Source organism: Pan troglodytes, chromosome 9 (assembly GCF_028858775.2).
Source record: "Pan troglodytes isolate AG18354 chromosome 9, NHGRI_mPanTro3-v2.0_pri, whole genome shotgun sequence".
NCBI classification, from domain to species: Eukaryota; Metazoa; Chordata; class Mammalia; order Primates; family Hominidae; genus Pan; species Pan troglodytes.
In genome coordinates, this window is record NC_072407.2 from 8,600,110 (window position 1) to 8,612,933 (window position 12,824).

The following is a 12,824-nucleotide window of genomic DNA, read 5'->3' on the forward strand; positions in this document are numbered from 1 at the left end:
TACAGGTACTTGGCCTGGGCAGGTTTATGCTAAGCTTATTTCTGAGCAGAGCAGGATTAGACCTAATTTTGGCTAACGCACAACAGCATCATGGGCTTGGGGAAAATGTGGGCTCCCAGCTCCTGACAGTCTTAGCTAGGCTAGGGATGCAGTTCTAGGGCCCATTTTTCTGTAACTTTCTTCTTGGCCCCAGGACTCAGCTGGCAAGGCCAGAGGCTTAAAAGCCTCACATTCCCTTGAGTACTGGTTGCCATAGAAACCTTCTTGGTGGAGGAGGGTCCCCAACCTTCTCTAATCTGGGTCATCTCCTTGTAGTGACTCCTATCCTGGCTCTTGGGGATAGATTTCACCTGATTAGAGAAAGAAATAGTCTTTGCACTATTCATGGTCTTCTGGAAACTGGATGAGTAAGATGGTACAGGGGCAGAGACTGTAGTTTAATTTTATTCCATCTCCTTAGAGGGGTCGGTTTAGTCTGTCTATCTACCTACCTATCACCCACCTACCTATCATGCAACTACTTAGCTACCATCCATCTACCTATCCATCCATCAATCTATCTATTGGTCCATCTATCAATCTATTCATCATCCATGTATCCTCTATCTCCATCTATCTCCATTGATGTTTCTTTCCACAGTTACTTTATCATGTTTTTCTATTGTTCTCTCAGGAGATTACAGCTTTGAGGAGAATTTTTTCTTCCTAAGCTATGAGTCTTTAATTAAACTCACACAGTATGCAACACAGGGACGGTCAATAAGCACATGGGCCTGTTACAGTCTTAGGACTTTTCTCTGGGGACCCTCAAGGACAGATGCATGTAAGGGGTCAGGGAGGAGGCAGGGGTGGTATAGGAGAACATCTTGTGAATACGTCTTCCTATTTCATCTTGCTTAGGGATGGATATTTTCAGCATTAGCAACGTTAATCATCATCATAACTAACAGAAAGCAGCAGTATTACACAGTGCCCTGACCTTGATAATTGCTCCAATGTATAATAATTAGACTGTGGTGTGACTTGTGTTTGATGGAGACATGCACTTAACCCAGCTTGGGGACACTGGAGGATGCCGAAGGTAAATGGCTCCCTCTAGGAACACTTCCTTAGCCAGTTGTATCCCCACAGTTTACTCAGAAGACATGTCTGAAGGACAGGTGCAGAAGAGGGAATGATGGAATTTTGATATTGTCCAATGGCTTATCTTTCCTTTATAAACAAGTGCCCTGAAGGAGTCTTAGACTTTCACTGAATATAAAAGTGAAGCGAACTAATATTGTGATGAATACACTAAGTGTTAGGCATTATGTGAGGCCTCTAACTACAGGATTAAGTTGGTTCATGCACAAAGCTATTGAAAACAGACTCAGGAAATAGAAACCTGTCAAGGTTATATAACTTTCATAAAATGGCAATTAGAAAGTGGCCCAGCCACTTAAACCCATAAAATGTACAGTGGTTATTCAGAATAGAGAACACATACAAGCAATATGAAAAATGCAGGCGATCCAATAGAAAAATGAGTAAAAGAATGAACACTTCCTAAAAGAATATATTCAAATAGTAAACATATGGAAAGGTGCTTACTTTATTAGAAATCAAGGAAATATACGTTAAAACCACAAGAAAATACCATTACACACCCATAGAATAGCTGTAATTAAAAAGACCAACCAAAGTATTGATGAGGATGTGGAATAATCAAACTCTCCTACAGTGTTGGTGTGGGTATAAATTGGTAAATCACTTTTGAAAGCTGTTTGGAAGAATATGTGAAAGCTGAATGTATGCATAGCTTATGATAAATCAATTTCATTCCTAGGTAATACTCAACAGAACTGCAAATGCGTTCATAAAAGATATATATTCGAGTGTTCACAGCAACACTATTTATAATAGTTCCACACTTGAAATGACCTAAATATCTATTAATGATAGAATGGATAAGTATATAGTGGTATATTCATCCAAGGAAAAATTATGCAGCAATGAGAATGAATACATTATAGCTATATGAAGCAATATGGATGAATCTCACAGACAAAGTTTAGTGAATGACACAAATGAGTACCTACTCTATGGTTCTAATTATAGAAAGTTCAAAAATAGGCAAAGTTAATCTGTGGGATTAAATATAGTGATTATCACTGAGGGGATAGAGTGACTGAAAGAATTCATGGGATTTTTTTGGGGGGGATGACAATATCCTGTTTATAGATCTGGGTGTTTATCACAAGGGTGTATTCACTTTGTGGAAATTCATTAAGATTTACATTTATGGTATGCAGACTTTTCTATGTGTATGCTACATTTAAATAAAAATATTTTTGAAATGGTCAAATATGGTGAATTTGGTGAGTCAAAAGATGTCTTAAGAATAGAGTTCCTAATACTTAGGGAAGAGGTGATTGAAAAGACTAGACATGCCGAATGGACAAGGCCTTTCCTCTTCTGGATTTAGTATAAAGCTCTTGCTTAGGAAACTACCAGTGATCATAAAAACAGTTATGATAGAAAACATCTTCGTAATATAAATTTGATCACCATTTTTTCTCTGTATACATATACTAGCTTAAATGTCCGTATTTGTCATTTCATAAATGTTTTGCTGACAACTTAGAAATATTTATGAAATGACAAGTATGGAAATTTGGACTTTTGTCAGAATGCAGAAAGACAGAAGAAAGTGAGACAGTTAAGCTGCTATAATATCCAGGAAAATGGTGATTATTCAGCCAGATTAGTTTCACTGGGATCTAAAAGGAGGGAATAGTTTAAAGACAGTCGATTTGGAGAATATGTTACAAGTAAAAGGATATACAAAGTTGTCTTAGTTTTTTGGTATTTCACAGATAACAGGAAAGGAAGGGAGGCACTAGCCAACAAGTGCTGAATGGTGAGCTTTGGGGAGATGTGGAGGAATTAGAGTTTGGTTTGCAATATAGATTTAATATCTTGCAGAGTCACCATGTGAGATGCTTAGGAGATAAATGGAGATGCAGTCCTGTTTTAAGGAGAGAAGTTGGAAAGAAAGTGCAGCCTGAAAGTGCTATGTGAGGTTATTAGAACAGATGAGCTCACACACTGCACTTTGACCTCCATGGAATAACATGATTAACCCTGGGGTTCTGGAAGTTTATGCTGCTCTGCCTGACCCTTCAGGGGATGCGCCTCAAGATGTGTCAGCCTCCACCTTCTGCCCCCAATGTGGGAGTACTTCAGAGTACTTGGCCCTATCATAACAACTTTCATAGTAGGAGGGCTGAAGAAGAGATATTTAAGAGGAAAGTTCCTTCTAATTGAGTTCATGGCCACAGGACTGTTTTGAGGGTAGGGCCAGAATAAAATATGCAAGCTTTAAGCAGCTTATAAAGTGAAAGTAGAGTTGGTAAAGAAGGAGATTAACAAAATTGAATGTGTCTGGTAAACTACTATCTTGTTTACCAGTTCTTAATATCAAGAACTATTGACTACTTCCTTTAAGCCAGTTCATCTTCATAGGAAATAAATTTCATCATTAAGCACATTTAAAGAACCTGTTTTGGGCCCCAAAGGCATTTCTAGAAAAGAAGTACAGAAAATATTGGTTCTATGACCGCACTAGAGGAATATGCAACCAGCCTTCTAAGAGGATGGTTTTGAAAATACCTCATTTGTTTGAGTGGGGCTTTTATGGTGTATTTGTTAACAGATCTGTCAGACTGGAAAACTCACCTCTAAGAATAAGTAGAAGTGGATTTTAAACTTGTTTCTAATATAATTTTGAATTTCTACATAAAATTATTCTCCTTTCTTCAGTTTTTAGTCTGAGAAGACACTCTGGAGTGGGAGACTTTTAGGTTTAACAAATGCAAAAAAGAGATTGTTTAGGCCAAAGGGAAAATAGTGGCTAATGAAATAGCCATAAGCAGTAAGCAGAGATCAACTCAGAAACTTTCTCTTTTTGAATAAAAATAGAATAAAGTGCTATATCATTTTATTCAAGCCCAAAAGCTCAGGAAACAGAAGGAAATAGAGCTCCTAAAATGAATGGAGTTTGTTTCATAGCCTAAGAAAGGGTTATGAGGTAGCTCTTCTTTCTCAAGCCCACACTTATTAGGGACTTTATAAGTAATGATCAAATGAACAATGCTTCTTACTCCTAGGGTGGACAACTATTGCCTGGAATCTCTGTGTTCTCCTGCAACACCAGCACTTCTGGTCAGTCTACCTTCCTCCTCACTGGTTTTCCAGGCCTGGAAACCTCTCATCATTGGGTTTCCGTCCCCATCAACCTCTTCTGTGTGGTTTCCATCCTGGGTAATAATATCATCCTCTTCCTGATCCACACAGATCCAGCCTTACATGAACCCATGTATATCTTCCTGTCCATGTTGGCAGCCTCTGATCTGGGCCTCTGTGCCTCTACCTTCCCCACCATGGTGTGTCTCTTCTGGCTGGGAGCTCGTGAGCTGCCCTTTGATCTCTGTGCAGCACAGATGTTCTTCATCCATACCTTCACCTATGTGGAGTCTGGTGTACTGCTGGCCATGGCCTTTGATCGCTTTATTGCCATCCGGGACCCTCTGCATTATGCCATAATCATTACCTGCTCAGTCACAGCCAAGGTGGGAACTGCCATTCTGGTGAGGGCTGTTCTGCTCAACCTCCCGGGACCTATCCTCCTGCAGCAGCTGCTCTTTCCCAAGACCAGCGCTCTCTGTCACTGCTACTGCCTGCACTGTGACCTTGTGGGGTTGGCCTGCTCAGACACCCAGATCAATAGCCTGGTTTGCCTGGTTTCCATCCTCTTCTCACTGTGCCTTGACTCCTTCCTCATCATGCTTTCATATGCCCTGATCCTATGAACTGTGCTGGGCATTGCATCACCTGGGGAACGGCTCAAGGCACTCAACACGTGTGTCTCACACCTCTGCATTGTTCTCATCTTTTATTTGCCCAAACTGGGGCTGTCTGTCTTGCACCGAGTAAAGAAGCATGACTACCCTGCTCTGGCAGTGCTCATGGCCAACCTACACTTCTTGGTCCCACCCTTCATGAACCCCATTGTGTATTGCATCAAGTCTAGGCAGATCCGTCAGAGCCTCCTAAAGCACTTCCAGCAGAAGAGGATTGATGCTTTCTAGAATAGCAGAAGGACCCTGACACATGACCCTGAGATTTGCGGTAGGGGAGGAGTGGTTGCGGAGAGTTAATTTTTGAGGTTTTTGAGTGATTCAGCTGTGTTACAGTTTTTGGAGACTAAAAGTGTTGTAAACCTTATTAAAGTATCACGTTGATAATCTTCTCATTGCTCTGATTAGAGCTGAACTATCTCAAACTCATATATGCTGTAATATCTTCTTGTCCAGAGGGCTTAACCAAACTGAGAGAATATGTGTGTGTATCTACCTGTACAGGCACCTCTCTCCTTCCCTCCCCTCCCCTGGATTTTTCTTTCTCATTTGATTTATAAGCCTAAGGAAGAGCTATAGTAAACTATATTCACCTTAATACTGGCCCTCTTTTCCCAAATTTAATTTTAACCAGCTCATATAACAAGAATCAGAAAAGGGTGGTGGGTGGTAGGGCAACACGTATGGCAACAGTGTACATGCCAAATTTATTTGCAGTTATTTACAGATTAGGGAGTGGTAGTTTCCTCTTGATTCTTTATGCATTTCTGATTGTGCATTACAGAAAGTTTGGCATTGCCAAGCCTAGGGAAGTTGCTCACTATAACTTCTGGATAGTGCTAGTTTCTCAGGTACCAATGATAAGGGTGGACTAGTAGTCCACTTTCACAGCTGATAATCTGCTAGGATGTCAGCTCCATGAGTCCAGGGATGGATGCAGGGCTATTTTGTGCACGGATGTATTCTCAGCTCCAAGTTCAATGTCTATCATATAGTAGGTGCTCAATACATATTGTTGAATAAATGGGTAGGGTAGATGCAGGAGCAAAAAATTCTTGACAGTGGATCCTCAGGAAGGTAGGGGAATGAGCCATCTGAATGTCTGAGGCCTGTGGGGATAACACGCAGTTTATAAACTGGAATGGAATGAGATAAAGATGGATGTCAGAGAGACTGGGGACAAGGTGTAATTCTCTATAACACATGGTCAGAAGACTTTCTCTAAGGGTGCAGCTCAGAGAGGAGAGCTGTGTTTATTGTGGTGCTTTTTCCAAAGCTGCTTCCAAACTTCTAGAAGGAAGTTTACCCAGAAACTGAAGGATGTCTCACTTCAGCACTATCATATCCCTTGGCCTGCTCAGTTCTAAAATATTTGTAAGTTTCTTGAAGAATTGAAATAGGGATATTCTTAGTGGAAAACCACTCAAATTTAAAAGAAGTGATGATAGAGCTGTTAGAAGGTACAGTGTCTATTTCTATGGCCATCCCGACAAATGGGAATTTAATGATTGTGGTCATTTTTGTGTGTCATTTTAATGAATTCAGACAAGAGAGAATGAGGAATTGGAGGCAAGAAGGCAGGGTGGGAGCTGTGAATCCTGTGCAAGCAGCTCTAGTTGGAATGGTTGTTTCCCCTGCTGGATTGTATTTCATTGGCCGTTGTAGTATGGGTTCCAAGGAACTCAGGGTCCTGTGCCTATCAGAAACTAGGAGGCCACTGCCAATGCAGATAGATATATCTGAAGTCACAGATCCTGCCCATAGAGCTCAAATAACAAGGATAGCAAATCATGAATTTAAAGTTATCATGGTATCTAGTAGTAGCCAACCAAGAGTTTCATTATATCCAGTTTGACCAGCCACTTTGGAAAAGGAGGTCACTTGAAAAGATATCTTGTACATTTACACAGCAAGGTTTTTTATCAGGGCCACAGATATTAAGCTGAATAAGCAAGAGTGTTATTCAGGCCCTTCTGTCTGCTTCACTTACCACCCCAATAACAAAGTTTCTGATCAGGGAGCCAGCATGTCCATCTCACTGAGGTTCCCTCCAACCTCTATCAGAAACCTTAGGCTGATATGATGGTATTCAGGACCACAGGCATCCTTCACAGTTAAAAGAATACAGAGCCCTGAGGCTGGACAATTCCCATTCAGAGGGTTACCAGAATAAAGCTTGGATATTAGATATCCGATCTAGCATTGTAGGGATCTTGGGCGTTGTCGTATTTGTCTTTTATCCACAACAGCTCTGAGCTTGGACACTGCTCCCACCCACCCTTAATCTCTATCACCATACATGACCATTTTCCTTGCTGGCCATTTCATGACTGCATTGACCTCAAGAGCTGGAAGGGATATGGGGGTCTATGCCTCTACAACTTTACTTTCAGTGTGCAGGCATCTCGGCATGTCTCATAATGCCGCCTTTTGCCTCACAGGCCAAATAGCTACCGTACTGTAGTATCTGAGACTGACATAAAGGGAATCCTGAGATGGTCTCTAAAAAGCTTTGCTACTAGTTTACCCAGTTAAAGATTATTAGGCTATGATATACAGTGGATTTTAGATTTTGGCAATTTTTTTTTTAAAAAGTCAGTGTATATAAATCTAAATCTCCTGCTCTTAATTCTTATGCTAATCAGACTGCCAGCCACCCATGCAGAAAACCTGAGTTAAAAAAATCTCAGCTCCAGCCCATACCAACTGTGTGATCTTAAGTTAGTCACTTTCTCTCTCTGAATCTCCATTTTCTCATCGTTATGATGTGGGGATACTTACCTCATAGAGAGGTTGTGAGGATTTAAATACAAATATATATAAAGCACTAAAACTGACAGAGAACCCATTGTACATGTGTTTGTGTGGTTATTTGATTAGTGCCCATCTTCCCTATTCACTGCAAACACGATGACGATGTTTGTTTTCCCTGAGTTGTCTAACTCTAGTGCTTAACATGGCCCTGAGAATGGTAAGCCATTTATGTGTTAAATGAATGAATAAATGAAAGACTGAATTCCTCAAAAATGGTAAATGCAATTGATTGTATAATTTTTTATTGAGCTCAATAGATGGGAGCACATATTAATGTAATTATTATATGTAATTATATACTTTGTATAAGGTAACTTTGATTTTCGGAGGAAAAAGCCAATTGTTTGGTTGGTTGCAAATGCAAATATTTTGTTCACGGTTACACTGCTCTATAGAAGCCCTGGGTTTATTAATTCATAACTGAACCTCTCAAGGACTTTAGGTTCCAAAGGGAAGATCCAAATCTGGTCTAAGAAGTTCCATGTATATAATTCCAGCTACCAACGCTTGTCTTGGGTTAACTGGACAGTATATGCTGAGTCTGCAACACTCTAGAGCTGAGTGGGGTCTTTGGTGACTGGGAATGAGTGACTGACTCACCTTGTATATTTTTGGATCAAGGAAAAGTTTTTTGCATGCACTTATGCTAGGCCTGGCTACTAACAATGGATTGGAGGGGAGGATGGTCCTAGACAAGAGGAGGAAGAGGAGAAGGCTTATAAAAATCAGGGTGCATGTCCCAAGTTCTTCAAAGCCAAGTCTTCCCGAGAATGGCCTACATTGTTCATGGATTGGCCATGGAGAAAATGATTTCCTAATAGTCCTCTGTAAAACAGAGCTATTTTTCCCTTTACAGAGAAAAAAAAAGGGAAGCCTACAGTGACTGATCCAATGAGCAATTGCTGTGAATTCACTCAGAGTGATGTGAAGTTATGATGAATGCAAATTTATTTATATTGGAATGCTTTGTGGATTAGAAGAATATAAGGAAAAATGCCCCTTTGAGGAAAGTTATGTCCTACCACTTCCTTCCATGGACCAGTATAAGAGAATAGTTTTGAGGGAGATAGGACAGAAGTCAGTTGAATTTTTAAATTTTATTTTTTATTTTTGTGGGTACACAGGTGTTTGTTATTTATGAGAAATAAAATGTTTTGATACAGGTATGCAATGTGAAATAAGCACATCATGAAGAATGGGGTATCCGTCCCCTCAGGCATTTATCCATTGAGTTGCAAACAATCCAATTACACTCTTTTAGTTATTCTAAAATGTACAGTTATTGACTATAGTCACCCTGTTGTGCTATCAAATAGTAGGTCTTATTCATGCTTTTTAACTCACCTACGACAAAAACTCAAAAGAATTTTACTCACAACTTGGAAAGAAATAATCTTCTATACTTGCACCAGTTCTTTCCTTGACTGTCTCTTGTGTTCATACCAATCAGGTGTTTGGCCCTATAGCTCCACTGAAATGGCTTTTGTCAACGTTCCAATGAGCTATATATTGCCAGTTCCATTTGTTAATACCTGTATTAGTCTGTTCTCATGCTGCTATGAAGAAATACCTGAGACTGGGTGATTTATAAAGAAGTTCGATGTCTGACAGTTCCACATGTCTGGGGAGGCCTCAGGAAACTTACAATCATGGTGGAAGGGGAAACAAACACGTCCTTCACATGATGGCAAGAGAGAAAAGTGCCAAGTGGAGGGGGAAAAAGCTCCTTATAAAACCATCAGATCTCGTGAGAACTTACTGTAATGAAAACAGCATGGGGGAACCACCCCCATGATCTAATCACCTCCCGTAAGATCCCTCCCCCAACACATGGTGATTATAATTCGGATTACAATTCAAGGTGAAATTTAGGTGGGGACACAGAGTCAGACCACATCAATACCCAATCCATTGCTATAGCTGTAGCATTTGACACTGTTGATCACTCCCAACACCACTACTTCTCCAAGATTTTGTACTCTTGCTTTCCCCTGTTGCCTCACTTTTTTTCATTCTCAAACTCTTTAGCTGTTTCCTCATGGTACCAAACTCAGTTTATGTTAACTTGGATCCATATACTTGTCTTGATGGCTACCTGGGCAGCCAGAGGCCCCTAGGTGTTGCTTTTGCTACTGTTGAGATTGTGGAGCCAAATTCCTCGTTACTGCTTCTGTATTTGCCCCAGGCTACAGGTCCAGTTGCAGTGGCTGTTCTCAGTCTCTCATATGGTTCCTGACACATCCTAACATTGCTGTATGATATGGTTTGTCTGTGTCCCCACCCAAATCTCATCTCGAATTGTAATCTGAATTGTAATCCCCATGTGTTGAGGGAAGGACCTGGTGGAAGGTGATTAGATCATGGAGGCAGTTTCCCCCATGCTATTCTCATGATAGTGCTCTCTCTCCTGCTTACTTGTGAAGAAGGTACGGGCTTCCCCTTTGCCTTCCACCATGATTGTAAGTTTCCTGAGGCCTCCTCAGCCATGCAGAACTGTGAGTCAATTAAACTTTCTTTTATAAATTACCCAGTCACTGGTATCTTTATAATACTGTGAGAATGAGTGAATACACTGTACCTCATGCCTTTGCTGGTATTGTTGCATGTCTGTATTAGTCAGCTCAGGCTGCTGTAACAAAATACCATAGACTTTGTGACTTAAACAGTCGAAATTTGTGTTCTCACAGTTCCGGAGGCTGGAAATCTGAGTCTGTGATTTGCCAGAATGGGTTCTCTTCCTGGCTTGCAGATGGTCACCTTCTCACCATGTCCTCATGTGGTGGGGAGAAAGCACCAGCAAGCTCTCCGGTGTCTCTTTTTATAAGGACAGTAATCCCATCATGAAGTCCCTACTGTCATGATCTCATCTGACCCTAATGACTTTGCTAAAGGCCCTATCTTCAAATACAGTCACATACATTGGGAGTAAGGGCTTTCACACATGAATTTTGTGTGAAACGTTCAGTTTGTAACACCCTTTAGCTTTAACAGCTTCCCTGTTGCTTCTGAGGAATGAAATATTATGGCTTTGCTTGGTCACTGACACATTTGTAACTTGGAAGTGCAAGGGAATTAATTCACCATAGGTGTGGACTTTAACTAATGGAAGATAAGGAATCATTGGATAAATTGCGTTTCTTTTCCCCCCGATATGGTCTGTGTTGAGGTGTAGCAGCTCCAGAGAGCCCTTTGGAAGACATCTGGGGCACTGAGCAGTCAGCTTGTGGCTAAGTTGGTGGCAGCTCAATAATGCATTCCTTCCCTGCCTCACTCCCTTTTTCTCTCACTCTTGGAAAGATAATACACTCTCCAGTATAATGCTTGCACGTGTGGTTTTGTCTCAGGCTCTGTTTTCTAGAGAATCCAAGCTAAGAAGAACAATATGAGGAATGGTCCTTGAAAGAAAACTCTCATGGTAGGATTTGTCATTTGACTGTCTACCAGTCTTAAAGCAACAGGGATCACACTGCTGATGGTAAACAGAGTAGTGAAAACATCTGTCAGTGATGTACATTTACTAAAGGTGTCCTACTGTTAATTGGGATGAGGTAAAGGTGGAAGGAGATGGAAGAATGAATGCTTGATCAGCCTGGGAATATGGTAATATTATGGATTGTGGCGTGGGTGGCTGATTTTGATGGCATTTGGAGCATTGCAAAAAGAAAATAAGCTCATGCCATTCAACTCCCTTAACTTAAAACATGATGCTAAAGGCAGTCCTCCACAGTAGCTTCAAAAGAGACTAATTTCCTGAAGCCAGAGGACAGACTGATGAAAAATCAGGCCCAGAATATGATATTAAAGGCAACAGAAATATATGGAAGACTGAATGTGCAGCCTCCATAGGTCATCTATGTCAAAACAAATTCCATAGTAGAGAAAATATGAGAGTTTAAGAGCTGGAAATGAGACATTTGGGTATATGAGCCTAACACAATGGATTTTATATTTTCTCTGAACTTTCTAGGCTTGCAGAAGCACCATCTTCCCAATGACAAAAGAGAATAGTTTCTCTTTGCTTGAAAATCATGAAATGACCTCATCGAAGCTAACTTACCACCTTAAGTAGAAATAGAAGAACAAATTAAATGTAAACAGATGAGAGGAGATTCAGCAAAGGGAACAGCAGAAAGCAAAGAAAAATGGACACAAAAATTTTAAAAGCCATAATTTGGTTCTAAAAATTAACAAAATGGATACACCTTCCTGCACAAACTGGCATTACAGAACAGGACAAGGCACACACAAATAACCAAGAATTAAAAGACATGACAAGTCCTATAGAAATGAAAGGATAATAAGGGGATATTATGAACATTTATACTAACATTGGTATATTATTTTGACAGTTATATTTAGAGGAAACTTTGGAGGAAATAGAAAAATCTTGAAAATACAAACCTTAATAAATCTCTATCCATTAAAAATTGAACATGAAATAAAAAGAAACCCCCCTTCACACCCAGGTTTCTTTCATGCAGAATTCTATCAAATATTTAAAAAAATAAAATAAATGTTACATGAATATTATCAGAAAATAGAGTATAACAGATTAGTTTCCAGTATATTTTTGTGAGACAAGCAAAACCCTGATATAAAAACCTGATATGGAATTACAAGAAAATTAAAAGAGCAATACCTATCATAACATAAACGTAACTATCCTTATGAAAATATTAGTAAACTGAATCCAGCAATATATAAATATGATGATACATCATGACCAAGTGGGATTTATTCCAGGAATGCAAGGTAGCTTAACATTTAAAAATAAGCAGTATTTTGCAGCACTTTGGGAGGCCGAGGGGAACAGTTCACCTGAGGTCAGGAGTTTGAGACCAGCCTGGTCAATGTGGCAAAACTCCGTCTCTACTAAACATACAAAAATTAGCTGGGTGTGGTGGTGCAAGCCTGTAGTCCCAGCTACTCGGGAGGCTGAGGTAGGAGAATTGCTTGAACCCAGGAGGTGGAGGTTGCAGTGAGCTGAGATTGTGCCACTGCACTCCAGCCTGGGCAACAGAGCAAGGCTCCGTTTCAAAAAAAAAAAAAATAGTAAAATAAAAATAAAAACAAGCAAGTATAGTATACTGCATCAGCAGCATAAGGGAGAAA

The 12,824-nt window shown here is 40.1% G+C and overlaps 1 pseudogene; it reads left to right on the forward strand.

Annotated features, from left to right (window-relative positions):
• Positions 1–1,072: 1,072 nt before the first annotated feature.
• LOC466332 (olfactory receptor 51G2-like) lies at positions 1,073–5,203 on the forward strand (annotated as a pseudogene).
• Positions 5,204–12,824: the final 7,621 nt, after the last annotated feature.